The sequence below is a fragment of the Lissotriton helveticus genome, chromosome 1_2, assembly GCF_964261635.1.
Source record: "Lissotriton helveticus chromosome 1_2, aLisHel1.1, whole genome shotgun sequence".
Lineage (NCBI taxonomy): Eukaryota > Metazoa > Chordata > Amphibia > Caudata > Salamandridae > Lissotriton > Lissotriton helveticus.
Window position 1 is genome coordinate 332,366,930 of NC_136058.1, and position 23,608 is coordinate 332,390,537.

At 47.8% G+C, this 23,608-nt stretch overlaps 1 protein-coding gene across 2 annotated transcripts in view; it reads right to left on the minus strand.

Moving 5' to 3' along the window:
- Nucleotides 1-23,608, minus strand: part of LOC144803331 (uncharacterized) — a 293,440-nt gene that overhangs the window by 179,815 nt on the left and 90,017 nt on the right. The window lies entirely within an intron of this gene.

Consider the following 23,608-nt stretch of genomic DNA (forward strand, 5'->3'; position numbering starts at 1 on the left):
TATTTTCTCCTCTAAACATTGTGTATGCTACAAAGGAAAGGGTTTAGCGTATGCGGTATGCGATGGTGCCTGCTCGTGTGTGCGTTAGTATGAAGCTTCAATGCATTCATGACGGGGTGGCCATGGGCTCGAAATATTCCCCATCGTTCGCCAACCTCTTTATGAGTTTCTTCGAAACACAATGGATATGGAATCAGAAGGGCAATTCCTTCAACCAACACATAGTGTACTGGGGACGATATATCGATGACTGCCTCTCACTATGTTCAGGGACAGAAACAAAACTGCAGGAATTTCATGAATACTTGAACGCCAATACATTAGGGGTGAAGTTCACACACCATCACAGTAGGACAAATATAGTCTTTTTAAGATGTGGAACTGTACATCAGCAACGGGAAACTACACAGCAAACTCCACCGCAAACCAACAGCATGCAATGCTGTCTTGCATGCATTAAGTTCTCGCCCTTCCCACCAAATCAGGGCCACCCCCTATTGGTAAATTCACGAGAGCCAGGAGGAACTGCAGTGAGGAGATGGAGTTCCTCTCCTGCCTTGATTCCATGAAAACCAGGTTCAGAGCCAGAGGTTACCATCAACCATCCCTTGATAAGGCAGAACGACGTGCTCTAAAACTACCCAGAGTAGAGACCCTCAAAGATAAAGAGACCAACTACACAACTAGTGAGACTCATCACTAACCACAACGAACTGACACACATGCTAGCGAAGAGTATGCATAAAAACTGGAATATCCTGAGGGCTGACAAATCTCTAGAAGGTTTTACCACGCATAGACCCCTGATCACTTACAGAAGAGGGAGAACATTAATATCCACTCTCAGTCCCACTGTTCCCACAGTCACCAAATACAGTAACTGCTTAACCCTACACATGCAAGGTTTTCATAAATGTGGGAGTTGTGGTGTATGCAGGTGGGCGACAAACAACATCAAAGTGTTCCACGGCCCGGATGAGCGTGAATACAAGATCAGACAGAACATCAACTGCATGTCCAGATATGTCATATACATAATCGTATGTAAATGCAAGAAGCAATACTTGGGTAGAACCATAAGAATGTTAAAAGAATGCATCAGTAAGCACACTGAAGCAAGGTGATGATAAATACCCCATGGCAGTTCATGCCATGAATTGCAAGGCCCAAGGCCTCTACAAACAATTTTCGTTCTCTGGCATTGAACAAGTCCCGCTTAAACAGAGGGGTGGAAACAGAGAACTCCAACTGCATCACAGAGAATCAACCTGGATAATGCTATTAAAAGCAGTAGAGTGTGGTCTCAACGCCAACCACGAGATGGAATACTTTTTGGGCGAATGAATCATGTGATATAGCAATCAGGGATATGCAGCTGGTGGCTTCTATCCAATAGGTCCGCAACTATTCACATTAGACCTATACCACAGGTACGCCTCAGCCCTGATCCCCAGTTATACAAATACATCCTCTTTGCAATGGGAATACCTACTGGGTCGATCCACACAGACATGTTCCATATCTGACACACAATCATGTGACCATATCACCGGCGTGGAAAACCCAATACTTGAAATGTGATTACAACGTACACCACAACATATTCTTTGTATTAATACGCCATGTATTTGTAAGATGTCTGAGCAGGTATCACTGAGTTATTCCCATACCACACAATGAGATAGAAATTTACCTGTATGCAACAGCCTCCCTGTTGCGACTAATGATTGTGCCTCCTCGAAGTAATATTGTGTTTGTGTATTGTGATACATATGTATGTAAACATGCCCATTACATATCTTACAGAATGCTAAGCACACTTCCTTCCACCTTCCACTCCGAAAATGTTTCTCCATCCACTATTGTGTGAACTGTATGTTTTCTCCCCGATGCAATGAAGGGTGGGCCGATGTATCACATACCTAATTGGCAGTATTATGTCAGTCTTGCTCTTAACTGTACTGTTTCCGTCTTTCCTCTAATATGATTTTCCCTTTCTAAACTTTGCTTCTCCCCACTCCGAACCTTTGGGGGGTCCGCAAATATTGGTGCAGTCATATACCCATTGTGCTGCATGCATATTAACCCCTTGACCGCGGCGAAAATTCTGCCGCTGTGCGGGTGATTTACGACGTGGGCGTGGTTCGGACGGCCCCCGGCCGTCCTCCGCACACGCCCACCGTGACGTCGGATGGCCGCCGGCCGTCCGATGCATGGAAGGGGTTAAGTCCCATCAGTTCCGTCCCATCCGTTGCTGGTGCTTACATACCCGGAGTACTACTCGCTCACTCACTTCCGGTACGTGGCACTCTGACCACGGTCAGCGGTGCAGCCCTTTTCTGTCGATGTATTTTAAAAGACCAGAGTCACGTCGAGACCGCACTTCTGGTAACACCCCGCGGTCGTTTCAACGTGCGGCGCACTCGCTGCATAGAGCTACCTACTGACAGGTGAAGTTTAATTTTCCCGGCAGCGCCCTCTCATATTTGCTAGACACACTGCCCTTCAGGAACCTAATGGTGTCCGATTATTCCCCTTTCAGCACTCCTCGGCTCCACCCGCCTCATACAAATCCAGGTTCTTGGCTTGAGCTCCTCGTTACCCACGGGCTCTGCATAGGAGGTAATTCTCTCGCCCTAATTTTGTTTATAAAGGATACTCAGGGACTCTCTTTCTCCTAAGCGGTCCTCGTTCCATGGGGTTGGGCGGGTTGTGCTGATTACCACATGCCCCGCAATCAACAGATTTAGCTCCAGCCCTGGAGCCGGCTCATTTCAGTCACCTCCGTGGGCTTTGCATCTTATTGATTTGATATTCCCATTTCGTGCACTGACTTCATTGTACTTCTGTCTCGATTCACCTACCATGCTTCTTTCCTCCATTTTCAGTGAAGCCTTTTCCCGGCTCTACCACATGGTCTACACATGTGGACCAGCCACGATTTTAGAAATCTTACTTTCCTATTCCAGCCAGTGCGGAAGTACAACCGGCAGAGCCACCTCTTTTTCCTCACCTGTGCTCATGCTCTGTTCCTTTTGTTCCCCCACTGACCTCCTCTGATGTTCTCATCCCTTCATATTGTCATTTCCCTAGATCTACCTCGACCTTTCACTTGCCTAGAAGGTAGGACCTCGCACCTCGTGCGCTAACATTCCTTCAATACTTTGCTGTAGTAGAGTCTGGAACCATTCCTTGCTTTTCTTTCACTTTCTTCCTCCTTTTCGCTCTCTCCTTTACTTGTCTGTCACTACGATCCTGCACTTGGTTGTCCTATATTAGCATCAGCAAATACTTTGCTCTTGTAACTAAGAATATATACGTTTTTTCACAAGTACCACGGGCCATGTCACTAGGGCTCCAGCACTTTGAAAGTGGATCCATAGGATCTTGTAAACATAGCTTTTGACACTCAGGGTGCTTATTCACCATGTCACCGGTCACCTTGCATTAGTGCATCCATCACCCACTGGGTTTTAAGTGTCTAATTTTGTCTTTTTGTACATCCTTTCAGCCCTGAAGAAGTCTTGGGTTACCCCCCAGACGAAACACGTGTTGGCACTGCAATCGATCACTATTAAAAAGAAGAACAAATTATATTTCTGAGTGTTCTTCTTCATGTGCAATTTACTGTGTAATTACTGTAACACCAACTGATGAGAAGGGTAAATACAGAGAAACTGCTCTGCATACATCGGCGACGTGTGCACAGGACAATTGAAAACAATTATAAGCTCCTGGTCTGCTGCTCTATATATTTCTCCTCATAATTTGGTGCTCTCATGCTGGCTTGTTCTGCCCTATACACTTCTTGTGTTCCATCAATGCTGTTTAACGCAAACCTATATACTTTTTCCTCACAGTGTTTCTGAAACTTTCAAGCCTTGCTAGTATAGTCCCGAGGAGTCATTCAGCCTGAATATATACCTGAATTATTTGCTAGACTTCTTAATACGTTTCTGTTTTTGACCAAGCTTTATCTGGGCAGAATTTAGAAACCCTTATCTTCAATTAGATTTCAATCTGGTGCCATATCTGTCTCTAGCCCGTCTTCACCTGCACACTTTATGGTGGGTCCCTGCGTTACTCTTGATATGGCTCAGTCTGGTGTTTTTTGTTTGACACCTTCCATATCTTCATCATTGAAATCACATTCGCCCACCTCTGTAAATAGAAGGCTTAAAAAGGAACCTCCTTCTCCGCCTAAGTCAACCTCTCCTGTCTCTTTAGACACTGCGTTGGGGGAAATAGGAGTTTTACGTCCATTTATTGAGGAAACGGATAGTCGCATTCCAACTCTTCATGACAAGTGGTCGAATGTAGAGACTAGAATGACACTAGTTGAGCAGCAGGTTAGTGACTTACAAATTCCTAAACATAAAATTGCCGGCTTGTAGAAAGATGTTCTATTGTTGAAGAAACATGCAGAAGACTTAGAAAATGGGAATAGATGCAATAACTTACGTCTGTATGGCCTTTTGGAAGGGATTAAAGGGGATGATCCTGTCTCCTTCTTCACCTGATTTCTACCAAAACTTCTAGACTTACCTCCATCAACTAGCCTAAATATTCAACAAGCTCACAGACTGGGGCCTCGTTTGTCTTCATCAGCTGCTCCTACCAGACCTCGTGGTGTGATTATTTTATTTTTGGAATTTACAGACCTGTTAAAAGTTTTCAATGCAGCGGAAGCAAAAAAACAAATTGTGTGGTCTGGAGCAAAGCCTTTTCTCTTGCAAGATATTTCTACAGCTACTGCTAAACGCACAATGTACTTCCTTGTACTTTTGCCTCAAGTGCTTGCTTTGGTTTGTTTCATCCTTGCATATTTAAAGTTACTTTCTAGAATACCAGTACTACCTTTGAAGATCCAGCTGAACTTAAGAAATGTATAACTTCTCGTTCAACGACCTCAATGGATACCACTGGTCCCACTTCTTCATGTTGAACTGTTAAAATGACTTTCTGAAATGCTTTATTGTATTACCTATATTTTCCTGTTTCTTATATAGGTTGCTGTTGCCTGTGATTTTGTAAATTTGCTCCTGCTCACATTTTTTTTCTTCTTTACAGGTTCCAGAGATCCTTCGCATGCTTGTTTTCTGGCAGTTCTTTGTTGTATTCCGCTGTGGTATATTGCCCCTTGGCAGTTGTGCTGTCTTCATCTGTGTGTCTCCACCCCCTTTTCCATCCTCGGCTAGGCCTCTCATGACAGGGGTCCCCCAGGGCTCTACCTTGAGCCCTCTGCTCTTTAATGTTTATTTGACCCCCCTGATAGACTTAGCCGAACATTTGGGAGCCAAAATTATAGCTTATGCTGATGATACGCAGCTGTTGTTCACCTGGCCGAGTGCGGTCTTAGAGACAGAGCGGATTCAGAATTGTCTGTCCTCAGTTTTCAACTGGTTAGCTTCATCACAACTGAAGTGTAATGAGGATAAGACCGAAATTCTTCTCTATGGTCAATTCCCCCCTGATTTTAGGGACTTACTTTGGCCGGTTGGTTTTCCCATGCCCTGTGCAGTGAACGTCCTTGCTAAGAACCTGGGGGTCTGGTTTGGGGAAGACCTCCGGTTCGAGGGGCATATTAAGAAGTTAACCGGAGGTTGTTTCGGGACCCTGAAGGCGCTCAGGAAGTTTTTCCCCTATCTGCCTGCCTCGGCAAGAGAGTCAGTAGCGAGAGCTTTAATTCTCCCGCGTCTGGACTATGCCAACGCTCTGCTGAGTGGCTCCCCGGCATATCTGGTAAGGCGGCTCCAGGTAATCCAAAACGCGACCGCTAGATTGTTGGGGAATATCTCCAGCCGGATCAGCGTAAGGAATCACCTGCAGAGCCTGCATTGGTTGCCAGTTCCCCAAAGGATTACCTTTAAAATTCTGACCCTGGCTCATAAAGCCATCAACGGGCAGGGTCCCGCCTACTTGAAGAAACGATTTATTCGTTACTCTCCCAACCGAGACCTGCGCTCTGCTGCTCAACATCTGATGCTGGTTCCCCGCTTTCGGCGTGTCCGCTTGGGAGGGCACTCAGTGGCGGTGAAGGCCGCGTTAGCTTGGAATGAGCTTCCTTTTTCTCTGCGTGCTACTTCTAACTTTGGTGCTTTTAAAAAAGCGTTGAAAACTCACCTGTTTAGATTGGCCTTTTAGTTTTCTTTTCTGTGTAGTGTTGGCTGTTAAAATTTCCTTCTTTTTTTCGCGCCAGGATACTCCGGCAGTAATTGAGCGCGTTACAAAACAGCATAACATAACATAACATAACAATTTTCTTTTCCTTCCTTTTTAAGGTATGCATTTTAGTTGTCAGTTTTTCACATGTACTGTCTTTTATTGTTTTACTTGTCAGTTCTACTTTTTCCCTCCCTTATTCAATGTCCATCCTTTTTTCCTCTCTTGGTCACTATTTCCGTTTTGTTGGACCATTCATTTTTCTCCCTTTTCTTTACCTCCTATATTCTTTATATTGTTGATCATTTAGTTTTATATTTAATTGTTGGTTGTTCCATTCTGAGTTTTATTTAGGAATGTAAAAGTTTTTGTTAACCCCATCAAAAGGCAAAAAATTGTATCTCAATTAGCTTCCTATACTCCAGATCAGGTTCTTTTACAAGAGTCTCACCTTACGGAGTCAGAACCTTTAAAACTAAAGCTCCGTTGGGTGGGTTTGGTGGATGTCTCTCCTAAGTCTAATAAAAATAATGGGGTATTATATTATGTTTTAAGAAGTTCAAATGTTCTGTTATTACTCAAGAAACAGATTCTGAAGGTTGTGGGCTGGTTGACAAATTGTTGATTAATAATATATTCTTAACGATGTTTAATGTTTATGGTCCTACATTACCGGATTATCAATTCTGGCCTACAACAGCTAAGGAATGCCTTCAAAACAAGGATTACTTTTTTCTTTTAAGAGATGATTGTAATCAGATTATAGACCCCTTTAGAGATCGACACTGCCAAGTTTGCTTCATTCTTCATAAATTACATAAGCAGTTTAAATCTACTATCTCTCAGAATTATTTATTAGATGCATGGTGTTTATGTAACCCTATTGCAAGGGAGTTCTCTTTCTATTCTCCTCCAGATGGTTCCCTCACCCACTTAGATTGTATTTTTCTTAGTCAACCTCTGGCACAAAATCTTATTTCCTCTTCTATTGAACCTATTGTTATTTCCGATTAATCTCCACAAACATACCAAATCGAATAGATGGTGGTTTAATAATTATCTTTTATTGGACCCCATTTTTTCTACTTCTATTACAGCTTTTGCTGATGAATTTTTCACACTAAATGTGGCCCCCAATACATCTCCCAAACTATTGTGGCATATGTTTAAAGCTGCATCTCGTGGGTACGTTATTGACTCAGAAATCATTTGCTCAGCAACAGAAACCGTTATTGACGACTATTAAGCGTCTAGAACACCAATTCTATACTTCGGCCTCTGATTCTAGTTTGCATCAATTGGTGTGTTATTTTAATAAAATAACTACGGATAATGCTCTGTCTCTTTTACTACGAAGCAGTGCCCGTTATTATGGGGACGTAACAATGCTGGGAAACTCCTTGCTCATTATGTAAATATTCAGAAGCAGCGCTCTTCCATTGAATCTGTTCAATCTTCTCAAGGATCAAGACATTCTAGAGGAATTTATAAAAACATTGTCATCTACAGATCATCTACAGATTCTTCTCTTATTAACACTTATCTCGAAGCCATTCTCCTTCCTTCTCATGAGGACCTTAATTTTACATCCCTGGATAATTATTTCTCGATCTCAGAATTACTTAAAGCTCTTCATTCCCTTAAGAAAGGTAAAACTCTAGGTCCGAATGGGTTTACGGTAGAGTTTTATTTACACTTCTCCAATTTGCTACAGGCTAAACTATTCCAACTCTTTCAATTCTTCCAACATACTGGTGCAACTGGGGGTACCTTTCAGGAAGCTACTATCTGCCTCATTCATAAAGATGGCCGTGATCAAACTCAGTGTAAAAATTATTGCCCTGTGTCCCTTGTCAAAGAAGATTAAGAAATCTTTGCTAAATTACTTGCTCTACTCCTCAAACCTTTCCTTCCCAAATTGATAGGAAAGGAACAGTCCAGATTCATTAGGGGTCGACTGACTTCAGGCAATTCTAGACTATTTTTTAAATAAAGCATCTTCCCTTTCTTCTTCATTAGCTGCTGTTACTGTTGATGCAGAAAATCATCGATTTGGTCCTAAGATTATATTGCTCATTTCTATACTTTATACATCCCCGATACATGTGCTAGTTAACGGACATATATCCCACTATTTTCCACTAAAGTGAGGAGTTCGTTAAGGTTATGTCTTATCTGGGGGGCTTGGCTTGGCTGCAACGCGGAATGGCTGCCTGAAACCGCAGCTCCGCCGATCGAGCCAATTAATCCGACATTTATAGGCGATTCTGGTGTGGAGTCTCGGACCCTAAGCCCCAGAAGCGATCGCTAAACCGCTGAGACTGCCTGGTGGTAATTTGGGATCGGTCACTTGATCCGACGAGCCGCAATAACGAGCGGACCGCTTGCGGCAGAGAGGCCTGTCGAGTGCGCGGAAGCCGGGGGCTGGCATACTTCCACAGCCCGAGGGGGACCGGCGCTGTGCCGCGGACTGGTGGTTCGCTAGTCGGGCGGACCCTGCGACACTGGACTACCGTCGCGGCCCAAGCATCGGAGAGACCGGGGGTCTGGGACGCATGCAGTGCTCCGCTTGACCCGTGAAGAACGACCTGGGATAAGCTGTGAGACCCCGGTGCCGCATCGCGCTCCTGAAACGAGTGCGAGTAATTGAAGATAAGCGGCGGAACACAGACTGCGGACTGGGGGAACTGCTGGCGTGTGGACGGGGCCGGACCTCATCAGGTAGGGCCGAGCTGGTATAGAGCCCTGCGGTGTCCTGTGAGGTCCTGCTTCGCGTCGGTACTGGTTCCTCGGCGAAATCAGGCTGGGCGGCCATATTGGCGTTGGCCGTGGAGCTGTCGGCGGGTGCTCGAGGGCTGCGAACTGCTAGAGGTGTACCTCCTGGGGCCCACAGCACACACACTGAGGCTACAGCGCACAGGGTTTCCCGAAACCTCGGGGGACCAGGAGCGTGATCGGACACAGAGCAGACCAATTGATCACGACACCTGTGGACGAAGCGGACAACGGGCGCAAACGGCCATTTTGTCTCTCAACCGCTCAGGCGCAAGACACTACTCGAGAGGTCCGTTTGAGAAAATAAGGGTCTACATCCTTGGCAGCACTATAGAGAGTCCCTAACTCCTAACTTGAGACCCGGCTGCGCCGAGAAGCTGCCCCGGAGATCCCCGCCATTTTGGGTGCGGAGCTGGCGGCGCCGTGCTCGGTGAGCGAAGCGGAGAGATGCCCCGCTGAAGACTTGGTGATCATTGCAGTTGGAACGGATTGGAAACATACTGCGATGTGAACTTTGCAGGGACTCCCATCTGGTCCTGTACCGCTGGTACACAGCCCTACCCGCCTCACAGCTGCGAAGGTGAGAGGCAATGGGCAAGCTGGACACGAGGCAGCCAAGACTCACATTCGACAAGACCAAACAAAAACCTACTGGGTCGGAACAGCAGGAGGATGATCCGCTGAGGGACGACCGGAGTGGCTCGCAGGCAGCGGACATAAAATCAATGTTTTCAGGAACTGAAAAACAGCCTGCAAAGCATAGATCACAAGATGGATGACCTAGCCGCACGCATGGACAGTATCACCAACAGAATGGACAAACAGGAGGGAAGAGTTGGGGTGCTGGAAACGCGAGTGACCGAAACAGAAGAAAGTCAAACTGACCTGGACAAGAAGGTACGTGGCATGGACAAAGTGCTGGCGCTAATCCAACAGAAGAACGAAGATTTGGAAGCGTGCTCGAGGCTCAATAACGTCCGAATCACAGGAGTGGCAGAATCGACGGACATTACCAGCATGAAAGTTTATATCGAGGGGATGATGAAAGAACTATTCGGGTCGGGGCTTTCGCAGATGTTCCTGGTTGAAAGAGCTCACAGATCTCTTGGGCCCAAGCCCAAACCAGGTGCGCCTCCCAGGCCCATCATTGCGCGAGTCTTGAACTACAGAGATCGAGATGCGATATTGCGCACGGCAAGAGACATGAAAGAACTGCAATATAAAGGCAACAGACTCGCAATTTACCTGGACTTCACCTTGCAGGTTCAGGTTGCCAGAAGAGAGTTTGTACCGGCGAAGAAGATTTTCCAGCAAATTGGCACTAAATACTCTCTAATATATCCGGCAAAACTTAGGGTGCAGGGCCCGGGCAGGCCATCTTTCTTTGTGGACGCTAACGAGGCTTTTCAATATGCGAAACAACTGGCAAAAGATCACAAAAATCAAGCACACTCCGAGGAACCGGAAATACAGGAGAGACTAACCGCCTGATTCATCAAGCAAAATTGCGCTCGCAATAGCTGCGAAAATGCTATTGCGGGCGCAATTTCCTCAATCGGCATTCACCACGACAATAGCGAAGTTGCAAACACATAATAGCGAATTCGCAAATAGATTCGCAGAATCCCCGCAGGAGAGCATTAGCGAATCGGAAAATGCGACAAACCACGGATACTGCGAAAAAAATTGCGAATTCGCTATACAATCGCAATCGGTAATCATGAAAAATCGCAAATAGCGAAAAAAAACAAAATCGCTGTTTGCGAGGCGCAAATTAAGGACAACCCAAAGCAGGTGGTAACCATAAAAGCCATTGAATTTTTTTTTGGAAAAACCGTTGGCCAATCAGTAACAGGTGCAGGCCTGACCAAACACACATAAGGAGAATCAGCAGCAGCATTTGGAGTCTCACAATGCCAGGAATGAACATGGTGGTCAGGCGGCGAAGGCTACAGCGAGCAGCACGGAGGAGACGCAGAATCCAGGACAGGATATTCCGCCAGCGGGTCACCCTGCTGGGCCAAACCAGAGAGCAAATATATGCAAAGTACCGCCTGCATGGGGAAATGATAATCCAGCTAATACAGGACCTTGACCCCCTGATGCAGCACCCAACAAGGCGGACCAATGCCGTGCCTACACATGTCCAGGTATTGTGTAGCCTGCACCTCCTGGCCTCTGGGAGCTTCCAGGGGATGGTAGCGGTTGCTGGGGGGATATCCCAGCCCACCATGTCCCGCTGCCTAAGGAGTTTCCTTGACGCAATGCTGACCCAGCTACACCAACACATCAAATTTCCCACCAGCCAACAGGATTTGGATTCGACCAAGCTACAATTCTACAATGTTGCCCATTTCCCACATGTGATAGGATGCATTGACTGTACCCACATCGCCATCTGCCCACCAGCTGCAACGGAGTACATGTACCGCAATCGCAAGTCCTACCACTCCCTCAACATCCAGATGGTCTGCAATGCTAAGACATACATCACGGACATAGTGGCACAGTACCGAGGGAGTACCCATGACTCATTCATATTCCGGCACAGCGGCCTCCACACACGACTGGCCAGGGGAGACTTTGGGGAAGGACACCTACTTGGTAAGTACACTTTGTCCACAATGTCACATTGCGATGAAGTAGCTGCGCTGCACAGGCACTCACCCTCTGCTCCTCTCATTCAGGTGACAGTGGCTACGCCCTTCGTGAATACCTCCTCACCCCATACCTCAACCCTGCTACACCACAGCAATGGCGTTACAATGTTGCACACATACAGACAAGGAATTGCATTGAAAGGACTTTTGGGCTACTGAAGAACAGATTCCGCATACTGCACAAGACAGGTGGGGCCATGTACTACAGTCCTGATGTGTGCTGCCGCATTGTGGCTGTCTGTGCAATACTACACAACATTGCTACCAAGCGCAGGATACCTGTAGACATCTCTGGCAGTGAGTCGGAAGGGGACGACCGGCCACCTGCACATGGGCGTCATGCACGCGGGGAGAACCCAGCTGAAGGCCACAGACACCGCAACCACATCACAATGAACAGTTTCTAGTGCACCCACTCCCCTCACCCAACAAATCACAATTGCATGCAAATGGAAATAATGACAGGACGCCAATGTATGATGCAAGAATAACTATTATTGTTTGATTCACAATAATAGTGCAAGTTGCCATCCTTCATATGCAATCAGTATTGCCCCATACTGCTGCGTCCAAAACACAGGGCAGGCTTATAGTGTCAGCCTGTGCCTGTAAAAGTACATGTTAGTCAGGTGCGCCTCCGGCGCGAATCACCCAAGCGCCTCTCCGGCTCCTCCTCTGCCACCGCATGTGACCCTGCAGTGGGCCTGGTGCTATGTCGTAACACCGCTACCTGTGAGGCAGACTGGCTGCTCACACTTGAGGTGCCCTCGCTGGCATCGTCCCCCCCGACATTGCCAGGTACAGGGGGGTGGAGTGCCATAACGGCAGTGGTGAGGTGCTCTAATACTCTGGCGACATCCTCGCAGCATTGGATTAGCTGCTGCTGCGCCAGGGACCGTCGCGATAGCTGTGATGTCGCATTGCCGATCACGTAGTTTGACCTGGTGTATGACGACAGCCGCGTCAGTAGCTGCCGGTGGTGGCGGCGCCCGGTGTTGCGCTGTGATATTAGCGCAGCAGTGTTGGCCTCCATGGCTGCCGTCATGCGGTCCATCCTCTCCCCCACACCTGCCATGGCTGCCGTCATGCGGTCCATCCTCTCCCCCACACCTGCCACATTGCGGCCAATATTATACAGCTGCATCTGTATGGCCCCTTGCCGGCGTGCCTGCATCTGGTGAATGCGTAGCATTCTACGCTCTATGCTCATGCTCGGTAATCGCACTTCCATCCCCCTCCTGCCGCTGCGTGCATTGTTCTGCAGGCGAGCCCTGCCATGCCTGCTCTGCTGGCTGCCCACAGTGGGTGGGCGCTGTGTCACCGCTGTCGCTGGAGCAGATGTGGAGGCTCCAGCTGCTGCGGGCCTGGCTGCAGGGGTTGGTGGTGCGCCTGTTGGTGCTGGCGCTGATGCTGTGGGCCTGGCTGCAGGGGTTGGTGCAGCGCCTGTTGGTGCTGGCGCTGATGCTGTGGGCCTGGCTGCAGGGGTTGGTGCAGCGCCTGTTGGTGCTGGCACTGATGCTGTGGGTCTGGCTGCAGGGGTAGGTGCAGCGCCTGTTGGTGCTGGCGCTGATGCTGTGGCCTGGTTGCAGGGGTAGGTGCAGCGCCTGTTGGTGCTGGATGTGTTTGTGACAGCACCTCCTCCGCATCCTGTGGTTGCTCATCGATGAGCAGCCTGTCACTGTCGCTGCTGTCTGCGCCACCTGTGAGGGGAAGTGGACGTCCATTTGTTGCATGTATCTGTCACACGTGCAGTTGCTACATGCATGCTGGATGACATTCCCTGACTGGCTGTGGCATTGCGTACTTTGGAACCTGTCTGGCTGCATTGGGGTACTTGTACATTGTGGCCACACTACATGTCCCACAATGCTTTAGGGCATTACCTAATGTGCACCGATGGCATGACTTTGGAACATTATGGGAGGCTATAGGGTAATGGCCATTCATAGGGGACAGGGTCGCAGTCGCATGCCACTTACCTTGGCTCTCTTGGTTGGGGCGGGATGAGTCCAATCTGATGACTCCAATGCACGCCTCGGACTCCAACGTGTCCTCGACGCGGTCCTCCATGGTGGTGTTTGGAGGGACTGTAGGTCCTCCCCCTCCAGTGGCCAGGGACTCTCCCAGCCTCTCGGCAACCCTCTCCTTGGCACGACCTCGGAGGTCGTACCACCTCTTCTTTAGTTCATCAAGTGACCTGTCTGCCACGCCCACGGAGTTCACTGTGGCCGCTATCCCGACCCAGATTCTCCGCTTCTCCTGCTCAGGCACCCTCCTTGACTCTTTCCCAAACAGTTTAGAGTGGTTCTCTACCACCCCTTCGATGAGGTGCTCCAACTCCTGTTTGGAGAACTTCAGTTTTCTCTTGCGCCCGGTGTTGCTGGGCCCTGGCACAGCCTCCTCTGCCATTGCTGCAGTGAGATTGGGTGTGGTGTTTCAAGTTTGCAGGTGTCCTTGCAGGAGCTGACTCAATTGCTGCCTCGAGGTCTGCGTCACTGTGGTGAATGGGGGTGGGAACTGGCTGCTTCCTGGTTGTGATGTCATCACTGTGCTCGAAAAGCGACTTCCCGTTTTCCCGATCCCGCGTATTTGCGATCTCGCAATTAGCGATATCGCTATTTGCAATATATCGCAAATCCTACACGGATGTTGCCGAAAATAGCGATTAATCTGCGATTTTCGAAACTCGCTAACGCTTTTTGCGGCCGCGTGCGAATCGCATTTTTTTTTATCGGAAAAATTCTTGAATACCGATCTGCGATTTCTAAATTGCAGTTAATCGCAATTTGAAAATCGCAGATTCCGGTTTTCATGAATCAGGCTGCAAGTGACGTTGAGTAGCTGCTGATGGACAGGTGCTGTACCTACGCCGAGACTCACACTGTGCACGCCGGCTGGCGACCGGCCTGCCTGTTTGGAGTTCTACATGTTCGCCAAGTGCAGATAAGTTGACAGGCTCTTCCAAGCGTTGGGGGGTGGGGGGTCCTTGAGCGCTCACAACCAGGCCAGCGCTCGATCACCCTGGCAAAAGTACAGGGCTAGACGCAGTCCAAACTGCGTACCCCAGAGGATGATTCCCATTTCCTCGTTATTGAAGGAGACGTTTGATGATGGTTTGGAAGTTGGGGAGGAAAGTAGGGAGGGATTTTCACAACCTAATTGGGGGGTTGGAGCGGGAGGGGACTGTGATGACTTAAATTTGGGAAGTTGTGTTGTTGTATGTTTGTTTATGAGGGACGAGTCGTATGTGGCGAGTGACTGCGTTATGAGGGATGCAGGAGCGCCCGCTTTGACTGGGCAGCAGCGGCATCATACAGTATGTTATGGCTGGACAGGTATGTCGCAGACGGAGAGACTGTTGGTACGCGCCGCACTATTCACAAGGCCGCAAGAAGATAGGAAACTTTACAGTGCTGTCATGCCTCGGGGAACATGTATCTCACCAAAGCAGCCGTGAAAAACATAAAATGTCTAACTTGGAATGTGAGAGGCATGAATGATAGGAGAAAGACTAGATTGGTACAAGCGTTCTTACTCAGAAAGGAGATTGACATATGCTTCCTGCAGGAGACTCACCTAACTGCGAATGCCGCACACTTGCTTAGACACAATAGATGGGGGAGATTGCGCATGCATCGTATTCTAATTACTCACGTGGGGTGGCGGTACTGGTAAAACGGGGCCTCCAATGGAAAACATTTGAGGAAGTCAAGGATGATGAAGGTAGATTCGTGCTGTTGGTGGGAACGTTGTGTGGTATGAGAACTGTGCTGGTGAATGTCTACGGCCCTAACGATGACAACCCTGACTTCTACTGTGATTTATGGCATAAGATTCAGGCTCGTGGTCCTGCCGCGATTATGTGGGGCGGGGACTATAATGTTGTACTGTCGGACACCATGGATAGACAAGGGGCAGCCAGGGAACACCACCCTAGAGCAGCGGAAGCGCTGGGCGATATCATAACCGATGCACAGTTGATAGATTCATGGAGAGTATTACACCCGGGACTCGGGAGGGTACATGCCTGACAGTACATAGATCCGCATGGTCCAGATTAGACTATTGGCTTCTATCCAGGGACATCCACGCCCTAACAATCGAGGTGACCCACCTGCCACGGTCATTGTCTGATCACTCCCCTGTCTGTCTAACACTGTCTACTCCATCTCAATTTGTCCAACCATTTAGTTGGAGATTCCCTTCCCGGGCGCTCCGAGACCAGGTCTTCCAGCAGGAACTGAGAGACAAATTGGAAGAATACTTTGAGCTCAATGAGGGGTCAGTGGATTCCCCGGGCACACTATGGAAGGCCTGCAAGGTGGTGACGAGAGGGCACTGCATGTCACTGAAAACAGGGGTACTCAGATCGATCAGAGACACACTGGGTAAACTAGAGTCGGAACTAGCTGCACTCGAATCTACACTAGCGGAGGCGCCAACAGATAGGGCTCGGGCTGACTTCAGAACGAAACTCACACAATACCAAAAGGAGGCAGACAGGGAAGTGTCGTTTCTAGCCAAAGATGGCCAGGCTAGACGATATGGTGAGGGCGACCGGGCAGGGCGGACACTTGCGAACATGCTTCACGCACCGAGAGGGTCGGACTATGTCTTAGAGCTCAGGGATGAGGGTGGAGACACGGTGAGGGAGCCTCACGCTATACTCAAGGTCATGACTGATTACTACAAGACTCTATACACTTCCAGAGTGACGCCGGCCGACCAGGTCCTGACAGATTACCTGGACACAATAGCATTACCGTGGTTTAACAACGGGGCCAGGCAGTATATGGACTTACCATTTGCACAAGAGCGATAATAGCTAGCATGCCACCAGGCAAGGCGCCGGGCCCCGACGGGCTAACGGCAGACTTCTATAAAGAATACACAGACATCCTCGTCCCAAGACTGCACAAGGTATTTGAGGAAGCAGTCGAAAAGGGCGTTCTCCCACAGTCGATGCGTGAGGCGATGATCATCACACTACTGAAACCTGATAAAGACCCCACCAACCCAGATTCATATCGCCCACTTTCTTTAATAAACATAGATGCTAAAATTTATGCGAAGCTACTAGCGGACCGCCTTAAATACATGCTGCCACAAATAGAGCTCTCTGACCAATCTGGATTTGTACTTGAGAGATCCACCTCGTATAATCTGAGAGTTCTATTTGGACTCCTTCACTACCTAGATCCCAAGGTGCAGGCTGTAGCTGCGCTATTGGATGCGACAAAAGCATTTGATTCTCTAGAGTGGAAGTTCCTGTTTACACTTTTCACCCGTATGGGATTCAGTCCGCTGTTCGCTAAACGTATAAGCATACTATACAACAATCCGACTGCTAGAGTGCGGGTAAATAGACAAATATCTGCTCCTATCCCCATCACCAGAGGGACTAGACAGGGGTGTCCACTGTTCCCATTGCTGTTCGCTATAGCAACTGAACCACTTGCGGCGCGCCTGCGTCAACACCATACGCAGCGGAGCATTGGGTTTACATTGCGCGGCCTACTCGTATCCATGTACGCCGACGATGTCACCATATACATGATGAACCCTGCAGAAAACTTTGACCCGCTGATGAGAGAGGTGGTACGATACAGTGGGCTCACTGGAGTCCACATAAATTGGTCGAAATCAACGATGATACCATTAACAGAGGGTACAAGTACACCGTCCCAGTATCGAACACCGGTGCTCCACACTCCCTCATCGCCACCCCGCTACCTTATCATCCAACCTGCAACTCACATGAATGGGTGGCCCCCACCTCCCGGTTGCCCGACCTCGCTGTAAGTGCATATTGGGGATCCCCCTGCCCTCCGACCCCTGAAGCCTGTTCAATCTCACACTGCTCCTGCTAACGCCTTTATGCTTTCCCCCCACAGTTCTGTCCCCCCTGTTACCCGGTATCGCCGCTGAGCGAACGGTACGGATCTCGACCCTTTACCCTAGAGGCGGGAATTCACACACCCACTGTTATTCTTCGTACCCCCCTGAGAAACACGTTCACTGTATTCCTGCCTGAAATCATATGGGATTGATCAGTACTGTTTACTGGAGGAGGAGCCTGTTGGCACCAGTTTATATATAGAAATGTTGCGTACATGACTGACCGTGGCTGAATGTTGACGCCACGCCAGTAGACGATCTGTCTTATGCCCATGTTTTATGATGCAACAATAAAAACTTTTAACAAAAAAAAAAAAAAACAGAGGGTACAAGTAAGTGTCACACTGAATTCCCAATAGAATGGGTTGAAACCGAAGTCAAATACCTAGGAATTAAAATGAGTCGCTCTATACAGGAAATCTGGTTGTCGAATTTCGGGGTGGCAATGGACTGGCTTGAGAGCAAAGTTAAGAAATGGAAGACGCTGCCGCTGTCACTCACGTGCCGCATAGCCATCATTAAAATGGTGGTTGTCCCAAAATTTCTTTATTTATTTTTGAACATACCCTTGCCCCTAACTATGGCATTTTTCCACCGCCTTCGGTCACCTGCAATCGAACTGGTCTGGGCAGGCAGACAGCCCAGGGTGGCCTGGAATCTTCTTACTCTGCCATTCCACCGGGGTGGGCTGGCTGCCCCAGACTTCGAGCTGTATGCATATAGTGCGCAAGCCCAATTCCTGCATTACTGGCAACACCCGATCCCTTACCAACCGCACGTGGCAATAGAGACTGACGTGGCAGCACCCTGCCCCCTAAAGGCGGCGGTGTACAAGAAATACAAACGGTCACAAGAGGACATTGATACTGTGGAGGTAGTACGATGGGCATGGGCGGGTATCGCAAAAAAAAGCGGGTGTACCTGAATTGTACGCCCCGAGCATGCCATTGGAGGATAATCCCCTCCTGGGGCCCCTGACAGACGCGGCGGTCGTACGTAGAGCGCAAGAATGTGGTCTGAAAGTGGCGGGCGACCTGTACCCGGACGACATTTTCATTGCCCTGCAAAATATGTCAGCATCGACAGAACCGACGGCCTCAGAGCTACTACTCTACTATCAATTGAGGGTGGCCTGCAAACACAGGTACCCTATGTTCCCGGAGGCTCCACCGTCGCTGGCGGCTTTGGAGGACATACTCACGAATAAATCCTCACATAAGTTGATAACGCGCATCTATAGAGCTACACAGAACGCAACACCTGCACTACACACTGACTCACGGTTACAATGGGAGGCAGAAGCAGGCATAAGTCTCACAGAAAAACAATGGACGTTTTGCTGCACACAACTTGAACACCTCTCACCCAATTACAGATTGCGACTCATACACTTCAACTACTTACACAGAACATATCCCCAAGCAGCTATTTAGGATGGGTCTGCAGGCAGATGCGTCTTGTTGGAGATGTGGCGATACAGAGGCTACGTTCTATCACCTGGCTTGGATGTGCGGGCCCATACACAGGTATTGGGAGATGGTCTTCCGTAGCATAGGGCAGATAGTGGAAATCCCGATTGACCCAGACCCGTCAATGGCACTCCTGGGATTTGTAATGCAGGTGCCGAGGGCATCCCGGAGGCTGGTGGCCCTACTGCTGTTGCTGGCCAAGCGGCAAATAGCGATTCATTGGAAACAAAAGGCTCCGCCGAAAGTGTCTAATTGAGTTAAATCTGCAATATACTGTAAAGACCAATTGACTGCCTACTGGGACATGATGCCGCTGCGTTCGCGACCGGCGGACATGTGGCAACCGTTGGTGACCTGGCTGGCTGGGGCGGAGGGGAATGATAGTGATTGAGGTGCTCGGAAGGTGTTAGACTGTGATATGTGTGTGTGTGAATTCCGATGCTCGACCTGCCATACCGCAAAGCTGACGCGTGTAGATCCTTACATGTACTTTCAGGCGTAGTACTGCGCACTGTTGTTACGACACTCGCTTACAGTTAGTTAAATTGTTTGCTAAGTTATGTACAAAAGTCATATGCCTACGCAAGTGTACACCATGGATCCGTGTGAATGAAGAAATGCTGAGAAACCAAGCTGCCTGCCTCCGGGTTGTTGGCTAAATAGCAATGTACACTTTGATGAGAACAATAAAGGTTTTTGAAAAATAAAAAAAAATAAAAAAAGGTTATGTCTTATCTCCCTTTTTATATGGCCTTGCCTTAGAACTCTTTTTAACTCGTATTTGAGGTAATATCCTCATTTCATGTTTTCAATATAAAGATAATCATTAGAAACTCTCTGCCTATGCAGATGATATTATTTTTTAATTATTAGCACAGCACCCCCACCCTCCATAGACAAGAGAGAAAGGAGCAGGACACAGCACCCCCAACCTCTAAAGACAGGACAGAAAGGGCCAGGACATGGCACCCTGCACTCCAGAGACAGGACAGGACAGAAGGGAGCAGAAGAGAGCATACGCCCTCTAGAGACAGGGCAGAAGAGAGCAGGACACAGTGCTCCACCCTCCAGAGGGATCGCAGCATGTGGAGCACCCGATGAGGCCGGGTTTAGTTTCAAGTCCCATCTCAAAGCTGCTTATTGGCAATATAGAGACTCATTCTTACACTCTCAGATGAGCCGTGGTTCCCTTACAAGCGCTTTATTCACAGTGTTTGCAATTTGGTATGGGACTCTGCCTCTCCAATCTTTTACTGCCAAGTGGGAATGAGTACAGAGGGCCAGCAACCCGTGGAGCCTAGCCTGTGGTGTAATGAAACTTTGGAACATGTCATTTTTTTGTGCGGCCTACCTGTGAAGTAGGAGACAATAAATAGTTCCACCTTTTCGGAATAAGGGTAGTAGGGAGCATAAAGAGGTCCTTAGGATATTGAGGGATGATAATCGCAGAGTGATGGTATTTGCACTCATTCGATACCTGTTGGGAGTTGGGAATGTGGAGGGTTAAGGAAAAACTGTGTATAGCCTCTGAAACTTCTGACAGCGGTGTGTTATTTAATGTGTAAAGTCATTATTATTTTGCCCAGCACCTTGAGCCAGATTCTGTTTGATACAAACTACTTGTAGTTGCTCTTTATATAACACCAAGCTTTAGTTACTGTATTATGAAAAAGATAAAGGGGTAAAATTGCCTGGGAGGCTTTAGAGGCATAATAAACATGTGTGCCACCCTGTTATCCTTGATAAAGGTGCTTTTATTTCTTGATGTGCAATACTTTTTTAATAGCTTAGATATTTTCAGTCAGCATGCCTAATGAATTTTATCTTTCATGACATTTTACTTAGGGCCTTATTACGAGCACAGAGGTCCATAGGACTGCCGTACTCATGGTGGCGGTCTGCCCACAGCCAGATTGCGGGCCCGCCCGCAGTATTACTAGTGGACGGTCGGACCACCACGAGACCGCCGACTCCACCAGGATCAAGGATCCTGCTTGGACGACGGTCTGCAACCGGCAAGATATGCTCGTAGTGCCACTGCCGGCAATGCCAAGCATATTCTGAGTTGCCTTTTCACCGCCCTTTTCATGGTGGTGAGCCCCCCAAGAAACGGGAGGCAGAGAGGCAACTAAGGAAGCCCTAACAGGGCCACCTGCCAGATTTGGGCCTGGGAGTGCATGGGGGAGGTGGGGGGGCGGCACATGTTGTGTCCCCCCTGTAATTCCACCCCAGTTCCTGCACGGGGTGGCATGCAGGAATGTGCTGCAGGCACTGTCACAGCGGCAGGCTGCATGTCATCCTCTCCTATAAGCCTAACTGCCCAATGCTGTGAAACCGCTGCGGCACCGCCCGCCCGACCAGGATTACAATTGTAATCCGTCAGACGGGCACACCACAGCTTTGGTGGTCCTTCAGCTGACTACTGCCAAAGACGTAATAAGGCCCTTAGCGTTTTTATCTCATTTTTATTTGTTCATTAAATACAGATCTCAGAAAGAATATCACATAGAAGGATGTGTCTTTTGACCATAAATGCAAACTAAATGTTTGAAAATTCGTTACCAAATGTTTAATAAGGCATTGATATAATGTTTTTTATTTCACCTGCTTTTATGGCCTGGTGCCGAAATAAAGATTTTGGCTGACTGACTGACTAACTTTAGTGTTGTTTTGGAGCAACACTACATATGCCAAATGCACTTTTCTTTGAGAAATGCAATTGCTTGTCTCAGGCTACAAAAAGTAAGCTTAGAATTCTTCACAGAAAACTGTTTCTTACGTTTAGGCACAAGATTGATTTCATCATGCTTGAGTTCAGCCACAGTTCACATTAAGACTGAAGGCTTGATAGTCTACCAATCCAGTTTCCTGCAGAGGCACAACAATTTCTACTCGGGGGAATATGATAGGTTCCTGAAAGTCAAAGGTTTGTGACAGTATAACAATACAGGTGTGCCCACAGAAATTAACTAAGATATGGGGGGAAATGGTGGAACTACTATGGTCTAGCAAACTCTACATAGGAAATGATGTCTTGATTTGGTGTTTGGTTATTGTGCTTGGGTGTGGGGGTGGGGGGGCACAGAGGTGAGAAAGTGAAGCAGTAATTCTAATTTTATTCTGTTGTACTTTTGTTGTACTTCTACTTACAATCAATAAAGACAATAAAACGCATTTTACTGGTGATGAACACTATTCCACATTATTTGTGTAATCTTGCTTTAGAAATTGGAGTGGGCTACAGTGAGTAATTTCCAATTACAAGGACTCAGAAGTGTGGAGGTATTTAATATTTCCAATATTCTTATCTCTGCTAAGACGATCTTTTATTTTGTCTGTTTCCTGGAGGATGCTCAGTAAGATATTTTCTCCTCTTTTCATGATGAATAACTCACATTGTCTGGTACTCGAGTCAGCTAGTGTATAAATATAACATGAGTCCAATTTAAAAAAAATATGTTAGTTCTTCTTTGAGGCCCTTACGCTACGGGCCTCATTACAATGTCGGTGGGACTGCCACCGACAGGCCGTTGAAGGTAGCCCCACCGACAGACAGCCCTTCAGTCCGAACGCTGCATTATGATGCAGGCGGCTGGGCCAAGACCATCAGGGGGGAAGACCGCCGTCTCTAACAGGATCTATGATCCCGTCAGGGCGGTGGTCGGAATCCTATCCCTTGAATGGCAGCGATGCCGAGGCAGGCACCACCATTGACATCACGATGTCCTTTTCCAACAGCCTTTTCATGGCAGCCGAACACCATGAAAACAATGTTAGAAACGGCCCCAAACAAGGGCTTCCCTCCCTTGTGGGCAATTGCAAAGTGGCCCATGGGGCACATGGCACATATAGGGCCCGATTCACAGAATGAACTTAAGACTCAATCCTAAACTTACTACTATTTTGGTATTCACAGAATGCACTTACTACTTTTGGCATTCACAGAATGAACTTACTACTTTTGGAATTCACAGAAGTTAGGATTTTGTCTTAAGTTTGTCTTAAGTTTGTCTTAAGACAGACTTAAGACAAAATCCTAACTTAAGTCTGTCTTAAATTTGTCTTAAGTTTGTCAAAATCCTAACTTCTGTGAATACCAAAAGTAGTAAGTGCATTCTGTGAATACCAAAATAGTAGTAAGTTTAGGATTGAGTCTTAAGTTCATTCTGTGAATCGGGCCCATAGTGCCTCCACTCACATCCATGCACTGTGTGCCATGCACCACAGGATGCATGGCACACAGTGCATGGATGTGCACTTAGTGCTCTTTGACACTGTGGCTTGTGCTGAAGCCCCTTTCCTGGGTCATGTCACATATGGTTGCCTTATTCTTTCATCTCGCTCACATGAGATTTTCTTATTATATCTTTCTCTCTCACTCAGGTTTCTATAGTTGCCCGAGATTCTTGTGTTGCAACTTTTCTCTCCTACTTTCCCTTTATAACTCCCTAATTGGTCATTTTTCCTGTACTGTAAGTGTCTACCCCAGAGGATTTCTAACAGTGTCTCTTTGTTTATCTCACCTGAGAATCTAGTCTTATCTCTCTCTTTCTCTCTCTCTCTCTCTTGCCTCATCTAATCCAATATTTTGTTATTGCATGTTTCTCTCTTGCTCTATTTCTCCTGAGATATGGTAGCTTCTCT